Source organism: Ammospiza nelsoni, chromosome 1 (genome assembly GCF_027579445.1).
Source record: "Ammospiza nelsoni isolate bAmmNel1 chromosome 1, bAmmNel1.pri, whole genome shotgun sequence".
Taxonomy (NCBI): domain Eukaryota; kingdom Metazoa; phylum Chordata; class Aves; order Passeriformes; family Passerellidae; genus Ammospiza; species Ammospiza nelsoni.
In genome coordinates, this window is record NC_080633.1 from 98,188,886 (window position 1) to 98,212,759 (window position 23,874).

Here is a 23,874-nt window from a genome sequence, read left to right on the forward strand (position 1 = left end):
GTTTTCAGTCTTATTTGACCATTTACCTTGATGCTGTGTCACTGCAATAACTGCAGAACAGATGTTGCCAACATGCAAGTTTGCTGACACATGACCTTTACATATGAAGCTGAATTGTCTTCCTAGAAGCCTCCATGTATGTAAACAATTCTTAGTTCCTACAAAGCACATTCATATATATTCATCAAGAGAATGATAAGCAACGCTGGTTGTTATTTTTGTAAGAAAATGGTACTGAGAAAATATGATAAAGCCTATAGACTGCATCAATAATCTAGAACATATGCATTAATGTATGGCCTTAGTTGTCAATTGTGCTTGATTAGGGTGGGATAGACTCCCTTCACTTTGAGCACATTTGAGCTTTGGCAGCATGCCTGACATGCTTTTTCCAAGATCCATAGAGAAACATTAAAAGAACATGAAAGCCAAATTTTGAATTTTTAAATGCCAAGACTCATCCCTTTGGGGGGCCACAAAGGAAGAGACCTGATCCTTTTCAGGATCACTGAGCCAATGAAGAGGATTAAATAATTTGTCTCAGAGGAAAGTTAGAGCAAGTCTTTCTCAAAACATGGAAGTTTACAATATTTACTGTATTGATGCAATTTCCTTAGCAGATATAAGAAATTATCATTCAAGCCAAAAACAATAAAGCATTTCAAATACAAATTGCAATAAAACAGAACATTCCTTCTATTGAAATTGGAAAATAGAGAGGGGGATGAAGCACTAAAATTGTAACTTTTTGAAATTGGGCTTCATCAAGTATTCTAAAAAAGCACAAGCATATGCTAGTTTCTTTTCATTGATAGAAATATTTTTAATCTTACTATTTCACATACAATTGAAACAATAAACATCAGATTTCGTTTGAATATATAAGAATAGGAGATCATCCTTTACCGTACCTCAACCCAGACATGCTCCCTTAGGTGATGGAGACACATAGAAGACAACTTGATATAGAAGGTACCTTCAAGGCATGAAGAAGGGGAAAATAGAGGCAAAGAAGTCATATAATTTTGAATCCCACCTCTATAGCAGCATTAGCAAACCCCAAACTTAAATAGCAAAAAAAAGCAAACCTGTGAAGATATAGTTACAGAAGAGATGAATCAATTAAGCAAAATGACCAAAAGTGAGACTCCACCAAATCTCATGCACGGAGTACTCGGTATGGGAAAACATACTGTGGTTCCATTTGATAAACAGTCTAGGAAAAAGGCACAGGGTAATTATTTCCTAGAATATCTCTCTAAAATTAGAAATGCAAGAGAAAGATATCATTCTCCTCCCATTTTAAATTCTAACACATTCTAAACGTGATCTTAGCAAAGCTTTGCTTTCACAAAGTTTAGGTAGTGTATGCATGGCGTGAAGCCCTACAGGGATGGCTTCTGTTAGAAGGTGCTAGAAACTTCACCCAGAGCCAAGATGGATCCAATGTTGGCTAAGGCTCTGCCTAAGCCATGTGAGCCTTAGCCATCACACCATCTGTGACGGTGATGGGGCTTTTGGGATAATGTGGTTAAAGGGAAAAAACCCCACCCTGCACAACTGCACCTGAAGAGAGGAGTGAGAATATGTGAGAGAAATAGCCCTGCACACACCAAGGTCAGTAGAAGAAGGCAGGGGAGGTGCTCCAATCACCAAATTAGCCTCCCATGAAGCCTGTGGTGCAGACCGTGGTGAGAAAGCTGCGCCCCAGCAGCTCCCCAAGGTCCGTGACAGACCAGAGATCCATCTCTAGACTGTGGAGGACCCAGTGCTGGAGCGGGTGGATGTGCAAAGGGGGGTTAGGACACTGAAAAGCCCGAACTGGATCAGTTTCTGGCAGGAGCTGTGGCCCTGTGGAGAGACGAGCCCATGCTGGACCAGGTTTGCTGGTTGGACTTGTAATCCCCTAGGGGACCCAAACTTGAGCAGCCTCTTCCTGAAGGACTGCGCCCTGTAGAAACGACCGACACTGGAGCAATTTGTCAAGAACTGCACGTCATGAGAAAGACTCATCTTGGAGAAATTCATGGAGATCCACCTCCCATGGGAGGGACCCCATATTGGAGATTGAGAAGAAAAGTCCTCCTCCTCCTCAGAAGGAAGGAGCAGCAGAGACAACACCTGACAAACTGACCACAGCCCCATTTCATGTCTCCCTGCATTGCTGGGGGGAAGAATTCAAGAATAAAGTTAATCCTGAGAGGAAGGGAGGGGAGGGGAAGAAGGTGGTTTTAAAATTTAGTTTCACTTCTTATTACCCTATTCTGATTTGGTTGGTAAGGAACTAAAATAATTTCCCTGAGACTCTGCTACCCTGATGGCAATTGCTGAGTGATCTCGCCACATCCTTAACTTATGAGCGTTTCATTGTATCTTCTGTCCCCAGTCCAGTTGAAAAGGAGGTGATACATTGGCTTTGGTTGGCACCTAGTGTCCTGCCAGGGTCAATCCACCTGAACAGGCAACATGCAGACTAGATTTCATTAATAAAACTATCTATGTATGTAACACCTCACTCCTAAGAAACTCTAAAACAGACGATAAAACTTAAAAGCGACATCAAACAGCAACGACTTAAAAAAAAAGTCTTAGTTGCACAGTGATAAAGCATAAGAGTAAGAAGCTTATCTAGGGCTAATACTTTACTCAGCTTGTTAGTTTTCAGTTCTGACTTCGCCTGTGCGAGTTAATTTGATCCAGAAGTGCAAACAGTGATAGCAGATAAATGTGGATGATTTATCTTGTAAAGATCTATGCTGCTGATTGAACTTCTTTGCTTATAGGAAGTGAAACAGGAAATAACTATGTATTACACTTGATATGTTGGCCTACTAATACTTTTCAGCACATTTTGTGGTAGAAAATATGTGGTAAGCAAAGTTGTGCTAAAATTACTTACATGCTTAAAAATTCTCATAAGCTTCACTTTCTGTTGCTCATTACACTGTTTAGTGAAAATTAATACATAACCCCCGAAAATGGATTGCTTATAATACAGAAGTATACTTCAAAAAGGCTCAGCTTGGCAGAACTACTACTGATTCTCAACAAGAAATATTAGTAGAGTAGGTTACCAAAATAGGCTCTAAATTTGAAGATTCTTCTTCATTGGAATTTATTTCCACATGATACCAGAATTTCAGTGTTTTCTGGTTAAGAAAAAAAAATCAAGACTAATAACTTCATTTATTTTATCTGTTCCTGATTTTATTCTGAGTTTACGAGGGCATGTAGGGATAGGGCAAGGGGTAATGGTTTGAAACGGAAGGAAAATCAGTTTAGATGAGATATAAGAAAGAGGTTTTGTTTGTTAGTTTGTTTGTTTTTACACTGAGAGTGATGAAACACTGGAATACAGTGCCTGGAGAGGTAGTGGACGACTTCTCATTGGAAATATTGAAGGTCAGCTTGGGTGGGTCTCTGACTCTATCTAGTTGAAGACAACTCATTGTGAGGGGCAAGTTAGACTAGATGGCCTTCAAATGTCCCATCCAACCCAAACTCTTCTAAGTCTTTTAAAAGAAGTTATGGAACTTGCAAGAGTACGACACTCTAGCAGTTTCAAGATGAGCAACAGAAGAAAAAGGGCAAGAACAATTGATCTCCGTTTGTGATATACATATTATTTTCTACTGAATGCCTATATAATGTTTACCCTTTTCATACTTTATAAATAACTCAGCAAAATAGTTTCCAAGTAAAGTGTCAATAAAAAATATCATTACAAATTTCTGGTACATTTGATGGAAGAAGTTCATAATTTATATTTATGGCTACAATTTAATGTTGAAGCAATGTAATGTTGAAATAGCAGCAACATAATTTAGAAGAATTTAAAAAGAAATTAAGAACAAAGTAATAATTTTCCTTTTTTAATGAAAGAAAAAAATTGCTTATTGTCTGATATTTCAATATGAAAACTAAAAGGAATTAAATTAAAAAGATATGGTTATCCTGCTCTTCAGCATAACCTGAGTGTAAGGAGAGTCCTGCCAAATCTTTTATTAACTGCACACAGCTGTGATGCTGCTGTGGTGTCTAGATTTGCCCACAAATGCACTGAATTTGACATGCATAGGTGGGTAAAAAGAAAGCACAGACACAATTTGCACATCAGGATTTTTCAATTCACCACTTTCAAACCCCAAAATATGACTTTGAATAAATCATACTATCAACACATTCCTAGAAAAGAAATCAAGTAATTTCTACATATATTTCTGATGAAAAATGCAAAAAGTCCAACACACAAAAATTATGAAGCCTCATAGTTTTAGAGTAAATATATTTCTTGATGAGTCTTTCGTATACCCAGGTTTTGCAATTTTTCCTCCTCAGATATTGATTGTAAAACAAAGGGGTTTTTGTTCAGAAAAAGTTGACAAATACTGCAGTAAGGTGTACAAGAAGCATATGTATCTTCCAGCATCATGTTGGGAAGGCTGCAGAATGAGATGCTGCTTTGTGTTCTTAGAATGTGAGTAATATTAATAAGTACAGCATTAGAAACAACCTTTTCTTTCCCCCCCTCCTCTATCCTAAGAACAACAATGTCTTCCACAAGAACACCCCGGCTCTACAGAAGGAATTGTAACAGCAGCAGGATATAACTATTGTGTCATCTGACTATACCTGAAGCAAGAAAGATGCCTAAATTAGTACTACAAACACTGTCTATTCCACTATGAAAAAAAAAACCAAACAAAAAAAACCCCCAGTTTTTCACAGTAAATGAGCATTCATAATTTTCATTTCTGATCTAAAAGTAGTTATTCCTTTTACTAGGATAGCAATACTGCTGGCACTCAACATTCAAACAGACTGCCACAAAAACCTTAATCACTCTAAAAACAGTTATTGAGTTAAAAAGTACTGGTTTACTCACTTTTATATGAAATACTATCTCTCTGTCTTTAAGGCTGCCATTCTCAATAATGAAAACATCTTGTATCTTCAGTACTTTAAGTGACAAAATTTGGCAAGATGGAAGCATCTACGTTATTAATAAAACAAATGTTTTTATTTAAGTTTAAATATCTGGACTTCATCTGTGTCTATTTCAGAAGGAAGCTAGAATAATTAGGTCTTTGAATCATCAGATTATAAATAACATCCGAAGAAAGATGTGTTTCTCATTTTTTCCTGTAGTCCAAAACGAAGATGAACATCAGCAGCATACAGATGCTGAAAATTAGTGTTTTAGTACTACTTATAGGTCAACAGCAGTTAAAGAGGCCATAAAAAGCAAGAACATATTTAAGATCTTTCTATTCACTCCTGTGATTATCTTGATTAGGACAGTTGTCCTTACCCAGGATTAAATGTAAATTGGAATCCAGAACTCATTTATGTGTAGAAAGTCAAGCATCTGGCTGTTTTTTTATTTTGGATAGGATCAGTGTAATTTTGGTTGGTTTGGTCTGCAAGAATCTTCTTGCAAACTTTTACTCTATTTTTTGTTATCCTACATTTTATTGTAAGAAAAATTAATCACAGCTTCAAAACAAACACTATTAATCACCTAAGACTATTATATACAACATAAGAGAGTACAAAAAAGAGATACACATCTACTTCCAACAGTATTACTGAAGAGCATTGGGGGGAAGAAAAAAGCATTGGTCTGGGCAGAGTGTCAGGCAGATGTTTTGAATTAGAGTTGTGGTGCAAATCACTTCCAGTTATGACAGCAGGAACAGTATTTGTGGATGTACTTGTATGTCACAAATAGGCTGCATGAACTAGGAGAGGTTGTAAAAGAAAGCTGTTATTCATCTAAAGACCCCATTTTTTTATGATTTAAAATACTTTCTTATTAAAAGTACAATGCATAATTTTTCTGGTTCTTTCTATATAGTTTCTAAGCCATACTCACTGATATTTCAAAGTTTACCTGTCAGCAATGATCTAAACTGATGAGGGCCCACGAAGATAAAGGACACATCTGAGAATCCAGATTGTTACAAATGTCACACCCCTAAGATAACCCACACTTCTTGTAGTGCATCTATTCTACAAAACTTTTCCACATAATTCCTCAGTAATGAGGAGCCCATTGGTCAATGAAGCTGTTCTATCTCTACCCTTGAGAGCCCTAAATTAACATATGCAAGGGGCTGCTCTGGGTTAGCCTGAAATTATATCCATCTCACAGGAAATATTACTTCTGAATTGAATTTTATTTTGAATGGTTATATTCAATGGGAATATATAAATGAGAAACCTGAGTCCAGTTTAAACTTTGTTTTTACTATCATGACTAAAGCTATGGCCATGTTGTTGTACAACTTTTTTTACAGAAATGGAATAGGACACTGCTTATTACGTGTGCTCAGGGACTTAAGTGTCTTCATCATTTATAGAGAAATACTAAGGCTGATGTGTATACATTAAAATATATTTACTCTCTCTCTTAACACCTTCTTTTAAAGTTTAACTTCTTCACATTTTTCAAAAATTTAGCAAACTGCTCAGCACAGTTTTGTACTGCTTCAGATTATCTTCTCTCTAATGTATTCTGCTTAATCTAATTCTCTCTTTCCATTCTTAGTGACTTTCCATCACACTTAAGTACAGGAATGCCCAGCAGAAATGAAAGGATGAACTTTTCCAATATCCAAGATCCTGTCATAGATTAGCCAAAGAAATACATTCTGTACTGTTTAACGTGACCTAAGTTGATGGCTAGCATTTCTTCCAAATGAGAAGAAAAGGGCAGAGCAAAACAGACACAGAATAAAAACCATTCTGTGGAAACTTCATTCATTAATGCAATTCAGACAGATAATGTGAACAGCTACAAGGCCCTTTATATTTTTTTTTAAAAATATAAAGTGTTAGTAACTAAATCCCTCACTCAAATATCTGTTACAATTAAATGAGGATGGGAATAATATATGGAAATTTGGTGTGTGGGAGGGGAAACTAAAGCAAATCAACCACATTTATGTATGAAAATACCTATAAGTAAGGATCCCTTCAGTCTTACAGCAACATCTTTACATGTAATCTAAGAAAAATAGTTTTATCTTACAGTGCAAGCATCCAGTCAGAAGCTGTTCTTTGGTGAGGGTTTTCCATTCCTTGTTCTGTTTAATCTCCTCTCCATCCATTGCCTAGATTTGAGAGACATTATTTCCTAACACAAAAGGAGCTCTGTTCTCTACCCCTCTTAATTTAGCTATGAGGACTCAGCTTTAACAATCACTAAAAACTGTGACATTGTTAATGAAAAACATGCTTAAATATATGAAATTGCGAGGAGAAGGAATATGCAGGCCAATTTGATATTGAATTAGAAACAGAAAATGTCTATAAACTAATATAATATTAACTCAAGTGTACTTAGATTACCGATAAATTTAGTTTTATATATGGGTGGTGCCTGCTATCAGCCTATCACAGTGATAAGCCTTGAATCTCAGAGTCTTGAGTTCTACTGTTCTGCAAACAGGGACTGAAAGCTAAGGCCAACATCATTGTGAGTGATTGCTTTAAGCAAGTAGCACTTTGTCTACTGTTAAAGTTATAGGTAAAGTTTTCCAAGTAATGTAGTCTTGGAAAATGTTAGTAATTAAAATTAATTACAAAAAGTCTTACAAAAATGTTTAAGGAGATTTGTAATCATATCTGTAAAGGTAGAGATTTTTATCTAGAAAGATCAAAGGATCTGTATAAAAGGCTTGCTTGTGATATATCTCTAAAGACTAAGAAATATTCAATATACAGCTTCTATACTGCACTTTCCTGCTCAGTTTTTTGTTTTTCTTCTCTCTGCTCATCCTCCAGGAGAGCTTTTCCCACAGAAAGGTGGCAAAAAAGGAAAACACAAGCAGTTTTTGAACCAAAACCCCCCAACATTATACTTTTTTGGTATTTTGACATATTATTGTATCATAACAATTTAGTTTACTACAATGAAAAGATTTAGTGACAATTGATCTTATTTGTCTTTTTTTTTTTTTGCTAAAGCAGACAAACGGAAATGTAGACAGTATTGTGAAGGAATGGCAAGACCAAATGAGATGGAAATTGTCTTTTGACTTTTCAAATAAGCAAAATTAGAAACTTTTCAAGTAAGTGATAATTTTTTTCTAATGTATATGGTGTTTAGAAAAGCAATTATAATTCTGCTTTCAGAACAGCAGATATAATAACATTTTTCTTAAGAAAAAACCCAATGCTGCTTTCTGTTAAATTTGTCAGTATTTGCTTTATTCCTCTGTCAATAAAGAATGTCAGTGGTAAAAGTTTGCCTTTGGCTAAGTATATCTGTTGGCAACTCTGATTGTGAGTGATGCAGTTGTCAACAGTCCTGTGACTAAAAGAACAGATTTAAGAAATGAAACATTTCTTTTTCCATTTTTTTATATGCACATGTTTTCTATGTTTACTTTTTTTTTAATCTGTGGCTGATTCGAACCACCGAGGTCACCCTGAAGAAGTTAAACTTGTTAACTTAACTCATGTGTGGTTTTGACTTGGTCTTTATTCACAATTAAATGCAGTGTTCTACTATGTATTTTGAGACAAAATTATCTCTTAACTGTAGGAAAAAATCCTCCACACTCACGTATATGACTTTGGGCATATTTTTGTTAAAATTAACGTTATAGTCCAGCTACAAAGTAATTTAATTTATATGAAAATATAAATTAGACAGCAAGGTGATATTCACTGAAAAATGAGATTAAACTTACTGCCTGCTGATTACCATTCCTAAAAATTGTGTATATAAATAAAAGGAGAATATATACAATTATAAGGCAGAGATAACACAAATGAATAAAAATATTAATAAACTTGAAACTAACAGGCTTTCATAGTCAAGAAAGCACTCAGGAAATAACAAAATCACCTCATCTTTGATGTGATTTTTTTCTTCCTTATTGGCTTTAGCAAGTGCTAGATCCCAAGAGGGGACACGTGACCTTAGGTTATTTAAAATCTCTTAACTGCTTTTGGCTTTAAACTGTTATTTATGTAAACTGAGATCTGGCTAAAAGTAATAAACTCTAAATTGAATTGTTATTAATTAATATTGTCTTTATTTATTGATTTTTCCAGTTTCATCACATATAATTATAGCAAGGAAAGGCAATGAAGTTTGCGAAGGGTGAATAAGTCCTGTGAGGTGTGACTGAGGGAACTGAGGTTGTTTGTTGGAGAAAAGGAGGCTCAGGGGAGACCTTATCCCCCTCTACATCTGCCCTAAAGGAGGTGGGGGTTTGTTGCTTCTCCCAATAAACAAGTGACAGAACCAGAAGAATTGACCTCAGGTTGCACCAGGGGAGGTTTAGACTCGGTGTAAAGAAAAAATTTCTTCCCTGAAAGGGTGGTCAGACACCGGGACAGGCTGCCAAGGAAGTGGTGCAGTCACCACCCCTAGAGTGTCCCAACAGTGTATGGATATGTCAATGTATCAATAATCCTTGTGGGTTCCTTCCAACTCTGGATATTCTGTCATTCTATGTTGCACCTGGAGATAAGGTTTAGAGGTGAACATAGTGGTGTCAGGTTATTGGATGGATTCGATGATCTTGGAGGTATTTTCCAACTTTATAAATTCTAATTTTATCTGATCTGAAACATTATTATCTTTCACAGCCTCAAATTCTAAGCAATATGTGAAAATACAAATTTAATTAGCAAGCAGGACAGAGAAAGTGGGGAAAACTGCTTTCAGCAGATTATAGTGCCGTGGAGGTCTGATTGTCATGTTGAGTGAGAACACCTGCATTAGTATTAGCTTTTACTGCATTTCCTGCTGGGATCTCTCTGGGCAGCTGTGAGCACACTCAGCCAACTGAAGGTCCTTTCTGTCAGGGAAAAAATGCCAAAGGTGCCTGGCTCGAGTGCCTTGCACTAGAGCTCTAGATTTCTCCACAAGAATGGGAAATTACTTTATTCTCCCTGACTTGTGCAATGTTTAGATGAAACCAAGGAGATGCATAACAAAATTTCCTCTCCTAAAGTTCATTCCATGTTTTTTTCATAAAGGGCTGAGCACACAGTTAATTTGTACTAGCATAGCTCACTAGCATGTACCATTTAATCAGAGTTGTGTTTGGCTAAAATAAAATAATTTCTGTGCCAGAGGAAGACTAGATTAAACTGAATCAGAGAGAAACCTTTTAACTCCTAACTGAGGCTAAAAAGTAGAAAGTATTATGATCATGCTAATATTTTATGCTGCAAAGGAATTACTGTCAACCAGTGCCAGCAACTGCTACTAGAAAAGAAGTGATGGTAGCTTGCTCCTATTTTACCTAAGTATAGTTTTTATAATGTTTGAAGACACTGAACAATTTTGCATTTCTAATGCATATTCTGATTAGATGTCCTGTTCAAGTGCTCATCAAAGCCTTGTTAAATGTATTATCATTTAAATACGTGAAAGAAGATCTTTAGGAGAGGCAACATAGCTTCAAAAACTTTCCCAGTAAGATTACTATTTTTTCCAACAATATAAAAATGTCTATCACAAAATATTAACTACCTGTGCAAATGGTTTCTGACTCAAAATTTATGCATTTATGGATTTTACAAATCTCTTGCCATATAAATGATGTGTCATTTGCCATTCTAACATAGCAAATTAATTCAGGGTCATAAAAGTCAACAGAATACAGCTAAGAAAGAGAATCAGTTATCTTAACATTAAGCAGGATTAGATTGCAAGTAGGCTTTCTTTATGTTTCCTGTAGTGGACTACAAATAAGGTTAAAATATCTTCTGGTATTTCTTTTTTTTTTTCCTGTAAGCACATAATCACAGCTCAAATTTTTTTCTGCTAATAATATTAATATTCTAAAAAAAAGAAGTAATGGAGAACTTTAATAGGCATAGCTAATAAAGCAATTTAACAGGTACTTATGTTATCTATATAAAATTTTACTGAAAGCAAGACAATCTTTGCTTCAATAAAATCTTCCATATATACTACGACACAAATAATTTGCAAGCTTGCAAAACTGAACCGCACTGAGTTATGGAAAAAGCTAGAATTTTTGAGAATATATTTATATTTATATTGTTGTTTATTGAATATTTTAAATAACTATTTTCCTATCCATTTATCTTTATTTTTTGTTCTGATGTGACCAAACATTCTCTATGAAATAGTTGCTTCTGAAACAATATTGTGCTGCTGAAATATTTTTTTTTAAATCCAATAAGGTATGAAACCACAGTTTCAGATTCTGACGAAGAAATCTTGGTTATAGTTACACTAAAATGATAGCTTTTGTCACCATGGCAAAATACAAAGAGAAAATGCTGTAAATGGAATTTTTTTTTATTTCTCAGTAAAACTGACTCAGCAGAAAAAAATGTTCTGGGACAAACCAGGACATGTGCCTACATTTCTAGCCATGTGAAAAACATCTGTCACCTTTTGAAGGCTGGACTTGAACATACCAGTGTTTTCAGATGTTGCTCAATTATATAGCTACATTCTGGGAGGGACATTCATGGATTTTTCCAGATAGTCAAAAACAAACTGTGTTTCAAATTGACTTTATGTGGCTCCCGCATGGGAAAAGATTACATCAGCTCCTATATCAGTTATATCAACAATTTTTATGGTTAAGTTGAGAGAGTCCTGATTGGAGCTGACCAGTGAAGCTGAGACAATGGTACAGGCACTTTGGCTTAAGAATAACCTGTTTTAAATGGAGGATACCAAGGAAATTTTGATAAAGAATTAAGTAACTTGATAAATTATTTATCCATAATTATATTTACCAGACTTAATCACAAACAATGTTTTTCTATTCTGTGGAACATTGTGTACTTTATACACGGTGAGTCAGACAGAGGTATGAAAACTCACTGTTACTGTATGATTGTATAAAATATTTGTGCTGTCAAAATAAGTTTAAAATTCAAATATAATATAATAAATAGCCCATAGAAATAGAAATATTGCGTAGTTCATTTCCAGAAATGAATACTGTGAGCAGACACTGAAGTGTGAAGATGAACAAAATTGTTTGTGGAATTACACCCAGCCTGAATCTGCCATGAGACTGAGGCAATGTTGTATTTTTTTCCAATCCAGTTAATATTGGATATTTTAAAACAAAATAATATATACCAAAACTGTATGACAGAAATCAACTTACTTGTATACAGGAATTTAAAAATATATTCTTGGTCTGTGTTACCTTTGACAATTACCTTTCATTTATCGTACCTTGATACTTGGTCATGTCTTCATACCTGCATTCAGGGACATGAAATTCCAAGCTAGACCTTGAACAGATTATACTCTTATGATGAATCCAGTGCCTTAGAAAACTATAATATGTTCTTTTGCCCTTTTTTTCCCCCTCTCTGACTTTGATTTTTTGTTTCACTGCCTTCTTGGCTTCTATACCAGTACTTTTCTCACAGTAACTTTGTTTATTAGTAGCTGGGTGACTCCGTGCTGCAGGGTTCAGCTGTCCCTGGTTTGTACAGCCCCTCTGCCTGACCTTGGCTCTGGTTCACTGAGAAAATTCTTGTTGAGGTGTGAGAAAGCAGGCGAGCTAAAACAAGCAAGATATGGAAAGTAAAAACAGATGGAAGTGCAACTGTTGGGCCAGCGACAGCTAACAGCTCCAGGACTCTCAAGGACTCAGTAAAACTGTAAAGTAAAGTAATGGAAGTAAAAAAAAGGGAAGTAAAACCTTCCCTTCATGCCAGTTCCAGGGAACTGGAAGACAATAACCCAGCAGCAACAACAGAAGCAGCAGCAGGACAGGTCAGCCCATTTGGAGAAGCTTGGCCCTTCCCCAAAAACCAGTTTATCTGGTCCAAGAGGAATCAGCTGTTTGCAAAGAGGTTGCAAACACCTAACCTAGTAGCTTACTACGTCTAGCCTGCTGTCAAATGAATTCTCCAACAAAAAATCCCTTCATACTCCTCAGCTGTATCCTGCTGGAGTCTCAGGGGGAAAGCTGCCCAACTGAAATGACAAAAGATGGTGTTATGGTATCTAAGAAAGAATGCTGTGCCTATTGTACAGCTAGCAAAACCTTTTACTGTCCTATGAGAAATTAAACTAAAAAGCAATTTCTAATTGGAAATTATAAATATTAGAAATTCTGGAAATTTCCAACACTCTAACAATTCTGGAAATTTCTAACAATCAAATGTAAAAATATAGAGCAGTAGTTTAGAAAGGATAAAATGAGAGCACTTAATGTCCTTATGTAGCCATCTCAAAATTCTAAGTTGATGACTGAAAAATTAAAGATATTTTATAAATATTCAAGGTAATATAATTTTTAAAATTTAAGCCCCCTTTTCTCTGCACCCATTACAAATTTAATTGAAGACAAAACTTTTGCATCAACAGTTCTGTTGCTGGCATGCATTCTCAGTGAAAAAGCATTTTGCTGAAACATATTTTTATTTACTTGGATTTGGTGTGGGTGTTATATTAAAATAAAGACAACTAAGGGATGCTATCCATAGAACACTGAAGTTTTTAAAAGCCACCTAACAACACTATGGAAGAATCCACACAGAAATTAATTTTCAGTTGCTGGCACCTATGTTCTCAATGTAAGTAGCTAATAAAAGTATATCTAAATCAGCACTAAGTTATTCATAACATTCTGATGAAATCCTGTTAAGAAATTCCAGCAGGCAGGTGGAAATATAACATTCTCAGAGTATCTAAATTCTTTCAAATTAATGTTAGCATACTGTTCCCCTCTCTTGAAACTAAGACTATAAAACACAATGACTGTGACTTCTCACAAGGAAAGTTTCTGGCATAGCAGGTTATTAAAGTCTGTCCTTTAAATCCTACTCCAGATTTTCTGTGGGGGACCCATCTCTCGCATTTTCCCTGATGTTCATGGATATTTCAAATTTATCCATATTAAATTATGAGGTTTAATGATAAAACTATACTTATAAACACAGATGTTATTACAAGTACAAAAAAACTCCAAAGGCAAACTGTACTTTATAAACAGTGGTATTAGGGAAAATATAATATCTGGGATAAAAGAATGACAGAAATCATAAATTTTTTTTTCATATAATGCGTCAATTTTTCCACATTCCCCTTTAACTATGTGAACACTTAAACTCCTTAATACTGTTTTTCAGATTGATATTGGTCTAATGCATGGAGTATCTATAGATCATATATAATACTGCTTTATTTAACTCAAAGCCAATGTAAATCTTCTCACAGTGAGATTTTTAATTAGATGTTTGCCTTATATGTTCATATTCTTCAGAGCTAATGTTCTGAATAGCATAAATTTTCTCTCGTGAGATTTCTCAGTGGAAGAGATTAGAGCAGCCTTCATAAATATTAGACCCCACAACAGCCTTATGATAATAATATTTTCTGTGGCTTTGCAGATGAAGTAAATGCATATAAGCTATGTCCCACATGAAGTAAATGACAGATGATATGGAATTCAGACTCCTGGACGCTGTCAGATTAGAATCTTTAAAAAATGTGCAGAAACCCAAAGCTCAGATATAGGAGAAAAGAGAGTGCCAAAACAAGCAAATAAATTTGAAATACTATAAGTAAAAATGCTGGGAGGGTCTTTTTATTCTTGAAATTCAATCAAGACTTTATGATTGCCTGCCAGAACATAATGTTTTCAGGTCAATATAAGCAGAATAATTTCTCACATGAACGGAAGAATCAGAACAGGATAACAGCAACCCTCAAAAATATTTTTAGCAGCTATCTCCTTTACTCCCATGTTATGTTAGCTCTTCCAGTTTCTGCTGCTGCTAATAATCACAGGATGCCGACATGTGTACAACTAGTTTCTGCCAATCCAAGCAAACCATGGAAATCATGCTGTAATTTACAGTCCCAAGATGTTGACAGACTGGTTCACCAGCCAACAAAACATTACTCTTTTTTTGCAGCTTCAAAGCCTGGAAGGAGGACATAGAGTTCTGTGAAAATCAGTGGGATGCTGGAAAGTTAAGGCATAAGCTACATTGTTCATTACAAAGATGCTGGCCATCATTCTGGAGGGGATATCACAGATCTAACCTCAACAAAACATCTGGCAACAGGGCTGTTTTCTACACAGGCTGTAAAAAAACAGGCTGAAAAAGCTTTTCTTAGGGGCCACAACCTAGTGTCCAGCTGTGTGTCATTTTTGTGCACTACCAGATATGTAAAAAAGTAATATTTTATTAATGTCTATGGTCTAATTCTGTATCTTGTGCAGGTGTTTTTATGATGAGTATGCTACTTTTGAAATGTTGGTAATTTGAGACAGCATTTAGAAAATTCTTCTGTCATTTTTTTCTTTGTCAACTCATGAGGCTGGAAACTCTAGATTGCTTTTGAAACTCTTGTCTAGCAAATGCTGAATTTTTGAATGTTTAATTGTGTCTCAAACCCCCAAAGGGATAGATTACATGTTAACACCTTCAGATTACATCAAAGAAAAACAAACCTTTCTTTTTGAACCATGGCAAAACGTAAACCCTTATTCTAAGCCTCCAACCTCAGGCCAAGAGAAGATGACAAAGCTAGGAGAGAGCAAAGGCCATCACAGCGCAGCACTGGAGGTTTAATGACAGAAAATCCATGACACTATTATGTTTCGTTGAATATTTCAAATACAGAGAATGACCTCTGTTGGTTCTGTCGCATCCTTCTCCTCACACAGAACAATCCCACTTGCAGCAGCAGGGCTGCTCCCCACCTCCCACAGCCCTGCTCAGCCCACCCATGGGCCCAAGGAGGTGCCGGTGCTGGGGCAGTGGGACAGGCATTGGCTGACATGCCCTGCCCTGGCAGAGCCCCACGGGGAGCTCCCCCTGCCCTACCAGCCCTCACAGCGGCATGCGGGGCTCTCGCTTGGTGTTTCACAGTCTCAGAGGCTCAGGCTGCTGCTGGATGCCCTGGCAGCACCTTGTTCAGCTCTCCAGCCCATCTGCAATGAGGGAAGGGTGTCCTGCAGGTAAGATGGTGAATGGGACACGGTTTAAGCTCTGCATAACATAATGCAGCGACTCTCTTTTAAAAGAGGACAACCCTTCTCAAGTGGAAAGTATACAGAGAGATATAATACAGAAAATCATAATAGTTACCAGCCCAAGAGGCTGGTTTTCTTTAATACAGTGTCTGTTTTTTATCACAGTTATTACATTAGCACCCCACAATCTACTTGCATCCTGTTGGCTCTGCAAATAGAGCTCTGCAGATGTTTGCCATTATCCACAATTTAGAAACTATTTCGCCAAAGACAAAAAGAACCCTGGGAATTAATCACCCTCTTTATCAAAGGGCCCTTGAAAAAGCAAAAATGTCAGAAACATTGCAAAGAAATAAAAATGTGTTTGGATGTCCATCTAAAACAATACAATACTGTTTTTATTAAAGCAAAAAAATATTTTTCTTTTTTTTCTGCTCTTTACCATGCAAGCATATTACAGCCCATGCTACAGTATGCATTTTAACCCCCTCCATCAGAAGGAAAAAGAAACCACGTAGGTATTTGGTGCGCATCTAGAGTCACAAATTAACCTTTCCAATTCAAGAAGGGTAGTAGTCATCATATGCATAATGACACATAATGAACTAAGTGGGTTTATTCTTGGGTGGTTGATGAGATCTATAGGAACTAAAATTATAGTGGTCAGTATTATGAAGTTATTTTTACTCACATTTAATCTGATATGGCACCTTACCCTGAAACTGCAAAATCATTTTCCATTTTAACTGTAGAAAATTTTAACTGTGGAGTAGCCAAAAAAGGACTAAGGAAGCTACAGAACAACTGTTATTACATTTTGTCCTAATTCTTCCTGCAGGTGTTGCATAGTGTCTCATCAACAATATTTTCTGCATATGTGAGGGGAAAAAAATCACACTTTGCACAGTATCAGAATAACAACAAATAGCAAATTATTTAAATAAAAGAAAATTTACTCTTTTTTCCTTTGCTTTTGCTTACAGTTGTTTCCTTCAGTCCATTTATCCTTTACATAACTGGAAAAGTGCATCTATGCACTTTCTAGTTTACATTCTGAGCATACAGTTAATTTTGAATTTTAACTGACTTCTTTGGCTGGTAGGATCAAACAAAATTAAAACCCAGTTTCTAATGTAAGTGCTTGTTTATTACATTTTATGTCAATAGCTCAGACATTTATTTAGATTTGCTTACTGGAGACTAATTATGAAATTAAACTGAGCACATAAAATACTTCAAAATTGTTGAAGGTGTATTTTAAGCAAATTGGTTAATATGGTAAGCTATTAGGATATCTCATTATTCACCCTATATTGATGCAATATTAACATGTAATATGAAATGAATAACAAGCATCTACTAGCTTCATAGGAACTAAAGCTGTGTTCTTGATTGAGCTGGCATAAGCAATTTTCTTCAACTCAAAATTATATAAAATAACAATATTATTATCATTAGCTGGACTCTGCACAAGCAAAATGTCTATGTCCCAGCATAGGTGCAATAAGAATGAAGTCATATATAGCAAAATGCAGTATTTCAAACTAGAAAATATAGTTTTCATACTTCATATATGCTTGTTACTAATTTTGAGATAGAATATAGGTAAGCTGTAAACATATGCTGTGACTATTTTCAAGATAGTGTAGTCATCACAGAAGAAAAAGCCTTTGGTATAATTTTTATCGATTTTTCTAGATTTGGTTTATTTTTTGTAGATTTTGTAGAAAGATTGTGTCTTCCCTGTAAGACACTCTGGGCTCCTACTACTAATTCAGTGTATTTCCCAAAAATACAGCAAATGGTTACTTCTTACAATTAGTGATTTTGCACCCCAGGTGTTAATCGTGGCTTTTGATATGGTTTGTTACAGGGCTCTGGGTTACCTCTGAAAGCTGTTGTGCATAGACACCTGGCTGTATTTCTTATGTGCCTCAGATTTCCCATCTCCAAATCAGGAAAATGTTTTAAGATTTTCTAAGAATTTTTATTTTTATGGGATCTACATACTGCTACCTTTATGGGAACAAGGAGGAAAGCAAGAGACTTGAAAATCTGAAATATTCCCTGCAACTACAGAATTGGGTAAACACACAAACTTTATCATCAGAGAGCAGCTCTGTTTTGATTAATGAAAATCTTATACGGAAGTCCTAAAACAAAGAAATATGGTCTTCAGCGTGTCCACACCATTTGTGCAGAGAGAATTCCTCTTCTGTAAAGGCTATACTTCAAGAGTACCTCTTTCTGACTGCACTGCCATATTTCAGCTGACTAGAACATGATTTATCCCAGAAGTCTTTGATGGCCATCTCAGTCCCTTGAAAGGCACTAGTCCCTCTCCACCAAACTCATTTGTCCTTAGGCCATGACTGGAATTCTTATGCAACATCTGATCAAAAACCTTTTCAATACATTGACAATTCTTTAGTCAATAATAAGCAAAAGGGGAAACCAAAAACAAGAGCTCGCAGAGACACAAACCTGGCCACAGAAAGGGTCAACAGAGACAGTGCCCAGCACCAGTCTGGGACAGAGAACCTTGTCTGTCTTGGCACACTGGGATGCTCCTCAGTAGCCAGGCAGGAGAAGCCCTTGTGCCAGGAGCTGATGGATGTGATGGTCATTTATAACATCCCATAATACCTGGATCATCTCCATCTGCAGCTTCAAGAACCTAACAGTAACGAAGGGGGCGCAGGTAGACTGTGTGCTTTCCAGGTGTGAAAATGGAGCCTCCCATGAAGGCAGAGGCTGGAAGCTGGTTACTTCTGGCACTCAGAGGATGGCTCCTGCTCCACTTTTAGATTTCCAACTTTCTGACATGAAGTGCCATCATTGACAATGATACCACCCAACTAGACAGTCATCAGGATGTCAGAGAAAAATTGTGTAACATTGTTATCTAGCAACACTATCATGTCAAACACAGATATAACTGGAAAGTCTGAAAGGGGAAGGATAACTCTACTAGTGCTAAGAAACAATGAAACTTTTTTATAAACTGAAAAAACCTAATGAGAAAGTGTATTCTGATTTAACTTTACATTCAGTGTAGGTTCAGAGTATATGAGGCATGTAAGTCATTAATTTCTTAGCATGGGGATGCATTCCTTTATTAAGTGAGTGACAATGACAGAAGCTTGCTCAGGTCCTGCATTCTGCATAGTTCCATCAATTAAAGAGCTTGTCAAACCATTTGACATGAATTTGAAAAGGATTATTTCTTTGTCTGCAATCATCTTTATTTGTCAAAATAAGCAATACCTCCAAATATATGCATTCAGTTTTATAGGCCAGGTCTAAAAATCAAGATGTACAAGTAATCTTTGTTTAAATCACTCAGGTCATCAAGAATTCACTAACTTCTTTATCCACGTGTAACTTTAAATTTTGTCTGTGTATTGACTCAAGCTGCAAGGTTTTTATTTGCCCGGTAACATCTGCACACCAAGGATACTTCTAATTTTATCTCATTCCAGTATTACTAATGTGCTTTGACTTAAATTACACCAGCAGCCATATTAACTAACAGAAACATATTTTCTTTTGTTTTCTTGTTTTTGCCTTCTATATGCTGAATATTTTTCTGCTATAAAAAGATGTGGCCAAGTTAGGAAGAAAACACTGTTGAATAAATTTTTATATTTCCTCTGTATCTCCCAAAAATATAATGATTATGTTCTGGTTCTCATAGTGATAGGCAAGCATTCTGGCAGCCAGCAGAAGGGTGAAAATTAAAGTATAATAAAGCTAAATACAAATCTTGCAGAGGACAGCTCCCTAGAGTTTCATACATTTCTTTTGCATTAATTATTCTCTCAAATTGTAACAAAACAGTGTGGCAACATGCTGAAAATCACTGCAGTAAGCATAACAGAAATTCAGATGTGAAAACCACTCCTCAACTGAAGTCTAAATGTAAGCATTGCAAAAAATTACTTCAAAGTGTCTGTAAAGTTTTCTTAAAAAAAAAAACAAAAAAAAAACCCCTCTGCATTAATTAAATGACATCATGAAGCACAGGCCTGATAACTGTTGAAAGCCAAAACAAATACCCCACAAGGATAATTACAAAAGAAAATACAACAGCAATTTTGTTTCACTAAGGTAAAAGCTGTAAAAGCACATTCTACATTTGGATAAGGATGTTCCTATGTAATTTGTACTTCTTGAAGTGAATAGTGCTTGTTTTAGCAGCAAAAAAGCAGTTTGATTCCCATCAACACTATGATGACTAAAATATAGGTACCTAGCATTTGAAACTTCACAGAACATGCCTGTGAGGAAAAGGTGAATAGAAGGGTTTTTCTACCTAAAATCCAAACCTAGCTGCTGGTTAGGAATGCCGTGGCTGGACAACAGCACACACCCACCTAAGTGCAGCTGTTTGTGGCCATGCCCAGCTGCATTACAAGGAGGTCACTGAATCTGCAGGAGCTGTGCAAGCAGGGCCCTGCTGTGGGCGGGTGTCAGGACTGCTGTGACAGGGCAGCTACAGCCGTGGAAACTGGGAGAAGCTGCTCAAACAGGACCTGATCAACACTGTCTGCCTGACAGTCTGGGAGTGGTGTGAGAAGAGCTCTAACATCAGCATCCCGTGTAATTACCTATTATACCGTGTAATTACCTGTAATTGCCTATTACTTAGAAAATGCTGTATGCAAGGAGTATTATTAAAACTCTTCTACAGCAGAATAGTTCTGCTCTTGCCAGTGTTTCTAGTATAGAAAGCTTTTCCTTAATGTGTTAACACGCTGACTGGGACATTGAACTTGTTCTGACATAAATTTTTGGTCGTCATTTCAATCTCTTAGAACAGACAAATCAGAAATAAAACACAAACTTAATGCTCAAAGCATGAAAACCAAACACCCATTATCCTAAAAATAAATTTTGGAAGAAATATATTTTTACACCACTCGGTCAACTTATAGCCCTGACAGGAAAGATTCAAGAGACAAACCCATAATCAGCCATGAGAATCAAACCTTGTGCATGCTGCATAATGTGTAAGTGTTCTCAGTCTGATTTGCAACTTGCATAGTTCCATAATGGAGGGGATTCTAAATAAGTGATATATTATAAATGATACAGCAAACTTTAAAACGAATCCAGGGACAAAATAGGAAAACACTATTTTTGCAAATACAACCGAAGACCACCAGGTGTCTCTGTAATAAAAGGAATGTATATAGAAATACAAAAAAAAAGAATGTTTTAAGAAACGCGTTTTAGAAGGAATTAAATCTTCAACATATACACACACACAAACCCAAGAAAAAAAAAAAAAAAACCCAAAAAAACCAAACCAAAACAAAATAAAAAAAACACCACCTAAAAAAACCCAACAAAAAACCCCCAAAAACCTGTAACCAAAAAAAACCTCTAGCGATCAGTCCAAACTGTTTTAAAAACTAGGGCTATACAGAAATGTAATGTGAAGTGTTAATGCAAGACCAGGCAAACCCTACTGCCAGTGTCAGCAGTATTAATGCCTTCAAAATTATGCTTTTAATTCAGATTGTACTTTATGATGTGCTTTGCAAAAACTGAAAGGAATCTTACGCAAAGCACGTTAAAAAAATCTCTAAAGTGTACCAGATAATGTGTAATTATCTGTCCTTCTAATTAGACATGAATTTATCTCATTACAAGTTTATCATTGCTTTGAATTTAATTATGATTTATGACAAATGTGTCACTTGTTAGGTCATTTTATGGCACAGACTTAGGTACTGATAAAGTTGTACAAACCCATTATCATAGCTAAAGTCATTAGGGGCAGATACTACATATCAGTATAACTTATTCTTGTACTGAAAAAAAAAACTGATATAAACTCTTATAGCAGCACAAATTTGCATATTTCTATCAAAATATTCAATACCAATTGATGCAATTACTGACAACCTTGTTTGTGACAGTATTGGTATTAAACATGAAGACAAACACTTCGGTAGGTGGCATGTAGTTATAAAAGTGCATAAAAATATAACAACAGAAAGTATTTGTTCACAAATGTGGGCTTACCACTTTCAAATTAAAGTACGTATCCTCCTTTCCCCTTTGTTGTTTCAGCCTGATACATGTGAAAGGCTATTTGAGTAATATTTATTCAGATTATTGCTCTGTTTAACATGTCTTTCACAGCAATTCTTAATTGTGAGCATTGTAATCTTAACCCTTTGATACCAGGTAAATACTAAGGACATGAATATTCTAAAAATACAGAACACCGCTACCTAATTAAAGAAAAAAAATTTTTTTCTATAATTTCAGAATATATTTTAATTTAGAAATTAGTAAATTAATTATTGGATTATTACTAGAATTGAAACATATTTTATATACTTTCATATAACATATGAAAGATTTCATATAACAGCAAAAACCCCATGAATAACTGGAAAATTTTTGTATAAAAGCTTTGTGTAAATGCTCAGAAATAGTATTTTGCAAACTTCATTTTGATGTTTACACATCTCGTATAATAGCTAATATATTTAGCAAATAAACAATGAAGTAAAAATATACAACAAAATTATACAAAACAAAATATAACCAAAAAATACTAGCATCATTGAGGGATACTACTGGATGCAATATTAGAAGGGGTGTAACTTCCTTGGTTTGCCTTCTTCATTAGACAGCATCTCAGCTTTTTGGCTTCTCATAACTTCTCCTCCTCCCTCTCTATCATAAGTTCTTGGCATGGGCTGTGTTACCAACTGACCAGCAAATCTACCTCCAAAACTTAGTGCATATCAGAACACTCTTACATCTTCCTTCCTCTATGCCTCTTGTTCCTGTTCAACCTCTCATCTTGCCTTCTTTCCTCCTTTTCCCTTGTCTCGGCCACTCTAGGCCTGGATGGGGGCTCCAGAGGCAGGTGTGGAGCATTGCCTTCAGTATGCCAGGGATTGGCGGCCACTGCCACCAGGCTGGGATAAGGCCCAGGGACATGGGGTGTGTGGGGCAGGACATTGCCCCACCAGAGCAAGGCCCAATTTGCCCCTTCCCTTCACACACTTGCATCCAAAATATTTCCAGCCAGCAATCTCCTCCGTTCTCTCACAGTTGCATGCCCGACTGTATCAATGTATTTATGCATTTATGAGTCCTTATTCAATAGGGGACCAACTGTTCCTGTTTAACCACAGGAAAGCTGCCACTTCTGTAAATGAGATTCTGATTTTTGATAATTACTCTTTTTGACATGAGCACGAGTTCCTCTATCACTCTGTTGCTTGCAAAAGTGGCATTTCAGTACCCTTTCCCTTGCAGCTATTACCCAGACACAGTCAAACCTATATGCAATCATTCTCTGTGTGTGTGTAAAGGAACATCACTACTGTGCCATAAGAAATCTGGAGAACCTTCCCTCTTTTATGGAATACAACCCTGATGGTGTTGGAGCATGGACTCAGCAGCAGCTGCACAGATATTTTAGGAAGGAAATCCATTTCAGTCTCTTGTGCCACGTGCTGGCAAGTGCCGCAAATTACAAGAACAGGGACGCTGTCAGCTTGTAGTTGAAATATGGAGTTCAGGTACTCGGGGTGGTGAAAAAATCCTGACAGCAGAGGCACAGGAGGATGTGCTGACACACTGATGAGGTGTGCAGGGCACCTCACATCCACAGAGGTCACATCTGACACAGCTGATGCAGCACAGTCCCGTTCTGCGCTCTGCAGCATGGTGGCAGGGTGTAGTTCCTCATATGAAACAGTACAAAAGCATATTTTTCTGAGGCCTGTGCATACTTCAGCCGAGCCCTTGCAGGCTCAAAATCATGTCTGCATGGTGTTCTTGTTCTGGTGCTGCAAGCGGTCACAGCTTCCTCTCTTGGGCTGTACAGGTCATGGAGGGGTGCTTGCCTTTTCCCATTCTTCAAGCTTCCCTTTGTGGC